This window comes from Peromyscus eremicus, chromosome 8a, assembly GCF_949786415.1.
Source record: "Peromyscus eremicus chromosome 8a, PerEre_H2_v1, whole genome shotgun sequence".
NCBI lineage: Eukaryota > Metazoa > Chordata > Mammalia > Rodentia > Cricetidae > Peromyscus > Peromyscus eremicus.
Genome location: NC_081423.1, coordinates 70888457 through 70895019, shown reverse-complemented (window position 1 = coordinate 70895019; position 6563 = coordinate 70888457). Strand labels below are relative to the sequence as shown.

At 41.1% G+C, this 6563-nt stretch overlaps 1 pseudogene; it reads right to left on the bottom strand.

The window, feature by feature from the left end:
• Nucleotides 1-5538: 5538 nt before the first annotated feature.
• LOC131916300 (cytochrome c oxidase subunit 6C-like) lies at nucleotides 5539-5736 on the bottom strand (annotated as a pseudogene).
• Between the last annotated feature and the right edge of the window lie 827 nt (nucleotides 5737-6563).

Genomic DNA, 6563 nt, shown 5'->3' with positions numbered 1-6563 from the left:
AAAGACAATGCATTGCGAAGGCACAGGACATTGCTGTAACTTATCCAGGATATTGTTGTGACTCTTTAGAACAGCTTCAAGGTTGAAGTTGGAACAAGCTGAACCCGTGCACAGAGAAACAAGCTGATGTCCCACAGCTCTGATTTCCTCTAACAAGGGGTGGCAGAGCAGAAAAAGGAAGATAGAATGTGCAGGAGACCCTGGAGGGGGGGGAAGGTGTGGGTTCAGGCCATCCAGAGATCCATCTTCAACATCTTCCAGGTGAACTCCAACCAGGTGCAAACTCAGCCTTGAGAGTGACCTTTTTTCTTCTCTATTTCAGAGTGGAGAATGACTATGGATCTATCTTTAAAAATATTTTTATTATTTATTCGCATGCGTGTGTGTGTGTGTGTGTGTGTGTGTGTGTGTGTGTGAGAGAGAGAGAGAGAGAGAGAGAGAGAGAGAGAGAGAGAGAGAGAGAGAGGGGCCAGGGCATTGGATTCCCTGCACCTGGAGTTATAGGTTGTTGTAAGCCACCTGATATGGGTGCTGGTCCTCTGTAAGAGTGTATGTGCTTTGTTTGTTTGTTTTTTGATAGAGTTTCTCTGTGTAGGCTTGGCTGTAATCAGTCTGGCCTCGAACTCACAGAGATCTGTCTGCCTCTGCCTCCAAAGTGCTGGATTAAAGGCGTGCTCCACCACTGCCCTGTGAGTGTATGTGCTCTACATCTGAGCCATTGGTTTAGTCACTGAGGATCTATCTTTAGGCTCATTGATCCTTCTAGTTCCGTTCTGCTATTGAATGTCTCCAGTGAAGCTTTAATGTAGTAGGTCTTTCTCTGTCCTGTCAGCTCCTGAATAATGACATGGAGACTTCTTATTAATTATGAAAGCTTGGCCTTAGCTTAGGCTTGTTCCACTAGCTCTTATAACTTAAAAGCACCTACTTATATTCATTTATATTCTGCCACATGGCTTGTTACCTCTCCTCAGTACCATAAGTCTGACTTCCTCTGAATCTGGCTGGCAAATCTCCTGCCTCACATTCTTTCCCAGAGTTCCTACTTTCCATGAAAGTCTCACCTATCCTCTCCTGCCTAACTATTGGATATTCAGCTCTTTATTAAACTAATCAGAAGATGCCTTAGGCAGGTGAGGTTAAACAGAGACACATCTTCACACAGTGTACAAAAAAGATTATCCTAACATCTCTCCCTTTAAGTCCAATAAAAGGCTCTTTCTCTAACATCAATAAACCATATACAATAAGAACAATTATCAAGTAAGAATTACATTTACAATGTTCAGTCTACTTGTATTTGGCAGCTTTGGAGAAAGCACTCTATTATCTATCCTGTCTTGGTGAGTCCAAAGTTTTGTATCTAAATCATTTTCTATTGTAACTTGTATTACCAACCTAAAATATCTTTTTAGACCTTAAAACATTGTCTTAGATAAATAACTTAACCTTTTATGTCTCTCAACCTTTATAAACTTTACATCTCTTTTGTGAGTGTCTTTTCTGAAACTGGTAACAAGGAAAACTGTAAGATTATAACTATCTAGTCTTCAACCCCATCAGAGACCTGAGAAGGATCTAATATTACCTGAGTAAACAGGAAGTGCAGAGCAAGCAACTTCCCAAACAATAGAAATGATAGAGACATCTGGCTGCCTGGACAGGTTCCTCTGCAATGTTGGGGTATCTATTTTCAGCCTACAGGCTTAGAATATCTGACAGACTTTTTATGAAGCAGGAATTTTGAAGGACTTGCCTACCTTGTGTTGGCAAAGTTTGACAGTTCACTTCCTTTGTGTTCTGCTTGTCCAATTTGGGCAGCATACTGTCAGCAGTTGAGTCAAAGGCAGTTTCTTGCCCAGTGGCTAGCTTTGCCACAATAAAAGCAAACTCCATATGGAGGTTCTTCAATGCCCATCATCTTCTCTGAAGTAGATTGGTGCTGCCAGGAGCAGACATGTCTCACTGTCATGAAAAGCCTTATGTTATTAAAACATCTTAAATGCCATATTCTGTAGATCCCTGAAGTGTTTGAAGACCATCTATCTATCTAAGATATATCTCTGTTTAACCTTGAAAACATACCTAACATGACTACAAGTTTGATTGTTACAGGTGACTAACTACCAACCTGCATTTCTTAATTATCCTAACAGTTTGTTATAGTAGTTTTCAAGGACTAGAACTTTACATTACATTTTAAAATAAGTTGCATAAATACAATACCTTAAACAAGAGTAGAAACATTACATAGTATGTTGTAACAAAACTAACTTCAAATTTGTATCAATATATAGAAATCCATACCAATGTAAAATATTTGAGACTAGTAGTTGCCTTTTAGTATAAAAGTATATTCAATAATCTACTCTTTTATCCTATCATATCTATATCTCCCCTTTTCTTTTCATTACCCATTCCCCTTCTTCCCAATACTAGATAAGAGAGAAAGAAGTATAGAGGAAAGAAAAAGAAAGAGATCTCTGAATCTACCCTCCTTTGCTTAGTTTCCTCCCTGACCATGACCAATAATAACTTGCAACCAATGCCCCTAAATGATGACAAATATCCATAACCCACCAAATGACCAAAAACCACCCATTCCACCTTTTGGGAATGTGGGTGTCATGTTCTTAAAATTGCTTCATGTTGTCTGGGAGCAACAGCATCTTTAGGAGACCCTGAGAAAATTAGGATAATGGTCAAGTCTAGGGAGAGATAACTATATCATTTGTTGTTCAGATTCTGTGTGGTGGGAAAGTGCAGCACTTAACTGAAGTCCTGGCTGGAGTAGTCTGTGAGGTTGGACCATCTTAGCTAGCCACTTTGAAGTTGTCCCGGATGCAAAATTTTGAGGAAACAGCAATGGAGGCATTCTGAGAGGCTGGATTATCTGCGTTACTTGTCTTGTCTTCATTGGTGTGTGGTCCTTTTGTTCTGAAAACACACAAACTCTTAAAGGTAACATATATATACATACACACACACAAGTATGGAATATGCAGTGTGCACAAATCAGCTAATGATGATTCTCTGCTCTATGTTTGAGAAGGTAAAAGGCATCTGTCTTTTAGACAGCCTGTTTAGACTGTATAATGAAACTGTAACATAAATATCCATGCACACCATGTGAAAGGATAGCATGTAATGGTAAGTCATGAGGACTCTGTACCCAACAAGATTTATCATATCTCATCCAGTCTCAGAGCTGTTTCCACATAGAGGGATCAGCACCTGTCTTGTAGTTTTTCTTGGTTTCTTCTTCATATCTGCAGCCAAAATTTTCAGGAGGTCTTCCCTGGTCAAATCTGATATTTATTAATTTTGAAGGAATCCATAGATTTTCATTTCCTGTGGAGACAAAGGCATAGCCTCCCCCCCAATGTAACACATTTCCTGACTTCCATTCTGAAGTTAAGACATACTTAAAATACATAGGCTGGTTTAATTCAGCAGTTTTCCCCACAATCCAATGTCTCTCTGTAGCTATTGTTTTTTTTTTTCATTAGCATTTAAACATTTTAAAGTTACTAAAGCACTGTATAGGGTCCAAAAGCCCTATGTTGTATTTCCCATCCCTACAAGGCTTATTCTTTCTGTATTACTTTACTCTCTCTTTAAAGACTTCCCTTTATTATTTTCAAACTATTTATATATTTTTCTATGACTGTCGATATCTATTTCCTTTTTCTTTCTTCAGCACATAAGCACATTTTCAAGCATACTGTACCTGTTCAGAGGTTTCCTTGGTCTGGACCTGGCTTTCTGTGTACCTTCAGCTGTTCTCTGACAGTGTGAAACAAGGCTTAAAGGGCTAGGTGATTGACCCGACAGGAAGGAGCAGTCACACACAAGCTTTCCAGAGAGACTGTGGCATCTGCGCTCTGTGGTGGCTCCTGGAAAATGTTCCTTTTGCCCTTCTGTGCCTCTGTGGGCTCCTTCTGTGGTTCTGCTTAGCACTTGGCACTGGCAGCTGCTCTGCCCCTTCAGGTGGATCCAGCAGGTTATCTGCTGGTTCTGTGCTGCAGCCACCGCTCACTCTTCTGTGAAAGTCAAGCCTCACACCCATAGGCACTGGCCAGGATCTGCACCTATCTGCACCAGCTTTGGGAAGTTGTTGGGCCTGTGCTGTAGTAGGCATTTCTCCTAGTCTCCCACTGAGTAGTGCATGGCTGTTCACAGGCTCCACTCAAGTGCTTGGCTCTACAGCAGGGCCTCTTAAAAGATCACCAGGACTGCCTGAGAGATTGTGGTTGCTAGAAAGCCACGTCCAGCTCCATTTCTGGAACTTTTCTCAGCTTTCTCAGACCCTATGCTTATATATACATGTCTCCACATTGGGCACCAAATATAACAGGTCTTTCTTTGGACCATCAGCTCCTGAATAATGACATGGAGATTTTTTATTAATTATGAAAGCTTGGCCTTAGCTTAGGCTTGTCCCCAACTAGTTATTTTTATTTTTATTTGTTTATTGTGTATACAGTGTTCTGTCTGCACTTATCCCTGCAGGCCAGAGGAGGGCACCAGATCTCATTGCAGATGGTTGTGAGCTACCATGTGGTTGCTGGGAATTGAACTCAGGACCTCTGGAAGAGTAGCTAGTGCTCTTAACCTCTGAGCCATCTCTCCAGCCCCCAACTAGTTCTTAAAACTTAAATTAACCTGCTTTTATTAACCTGTGTTCTGCCACGTGGCTCATTACCTCCCCTCAGTACTATATGTCCGACTTCCTCTGAGTCTGGCTGATGAATCTCCTGCACCTCTGATTCTTACCCAGAATTCCTATCTCTCCATGAAAGTCTTGCCTATCCTTTTCCTGCCTAGCTATTGGACATTCAGCTCTTTTTTAAACCAATCAGAAGGTGCCTTAGGCAGGTGAGGTTAAACAGAGACACATCTTCACACTGTACAAAAAGATTATCTTAACATTTTAATTTCCATTGGCATTTTTTTAAAAATAGCATTTGACGGTGATGGCATATCCCTTTAATCCCAGCACTCGGGAGGTGGATCTCTGAATTCAAGGTCAGCCTGGTCTACATAGAGAGTCCAGGACAGCCAGGGAAACATAGAGAAACCCTGTCTTGAAAAAAAAAAAATTAGTGGTGCACGCCTTTAATCCCAGCACTTGGGAGGCAGAGCCAGGTGGATCTCTGTGAGTTCGAGGCCAGTCTGGTCTACAGAGAGAGATCCAGGACAGGCACCAAAACTACATGGAGAAACCCTGTCTCAAAAAACAACAAAAAAAAAAAAAAAAGAAAAGAAAAAAGAAAAAAGAAAAAAGTTTTCAACTTTTTTTTTTAAAAAATGAGAAGTTATCTTTCCATGTATTCCAAATGTGTTTACTTTTGAGTTATAAAGCATTCAAGTTATAATAGCTAATGCTAAGCCTTTGGAAAAAAATTTAATTGTTAATTGTTTATTGAGAGAAACTACTCCTTAGCCCACATATTCATGTTTCATAGTTCAGGAACACAGGTCATCAGTGATGAACATCTCTGGAGCTCGATCCAAAGAATTCTTTATATTCTGAAATCACTTTGTACTGTGAAAGATATCAGCTTTCCTCATCTTTCAAAATCTCTCATGGAATCATAATTCCTGTAGAAATCCATGTATACTTTCTTTCTTGGTTCAGCCAAGCCAAACTTATAGGAAGCTGCAATTCCCAGGGCCACATGAATGTGCCAGAAGACCACAGATCTGAGGTTTTAGCAATGCACCGGAAATCATGGTAGTAAATGTCCTCTATACCAACGACCTTGCCTTGGAAAATTTAACGTTAGCATTTCCTCAGGGCTGGTGTTCATTGGTTGTCTATCCTCTTGCATGTTGTTGAAGATTTTCCGTTTGTGTGTGTTAAGTAATTTTAGATTGTGTCCTGGAGATACTGTATAGGGTCTGGTCGACGTTCTGGAGGAGGCCGATTTGGTTTGTTAGCTTGGATCATCCTCTCTGACCAGCCTTATGTGAGATCTGAGGCCACTATCTGATTACCTTTCAAAGGTCATTTGGGTCTGTACCACATGTGGAGCACCTCCGGGCCAGTGTGGGAACGGCGTAGTGGTTTATGCCACGCCCCACTTTCCAAAGACTTTTCTAGATTGCTTCCAGTTCTCCCCGTGCACAGGCTTAAGAGTCTGTTCCCAGCTGCCTCTGCGGTGATTTTCTCTGCACAATCTGGTGTCTCGGCTCCCCATTTCCTCATTCGCTGACTATAAAATGGAACCTTTAGTTTCTCTGTGCTCTCATAATTCCCCTTGCCTGGATCTGACTTGGGGCCAGGTGATTAAAAATAAAGAGAGAAAAGAATACTGCAAATGTCCTTTCACCCCTTTCTTAATTCTCTTTTTTAAATAAAGATTGATTTAATTTTAGTTTATTTTACGTGTCTGTTTCGCTTGCATGCCTCTCTGTGAACCGTGTGCACACCCGGTGCCTGTGAAAGTCAGAAGAGGGAGTCAGATCCTCTGGACGTGAAGGCACGAATGGGTGTGAGCTGCCATGTGCGCGTACGGGGAAACCTGGGTCCTCTGCAAGAGCAATCAGCGATCATCTGA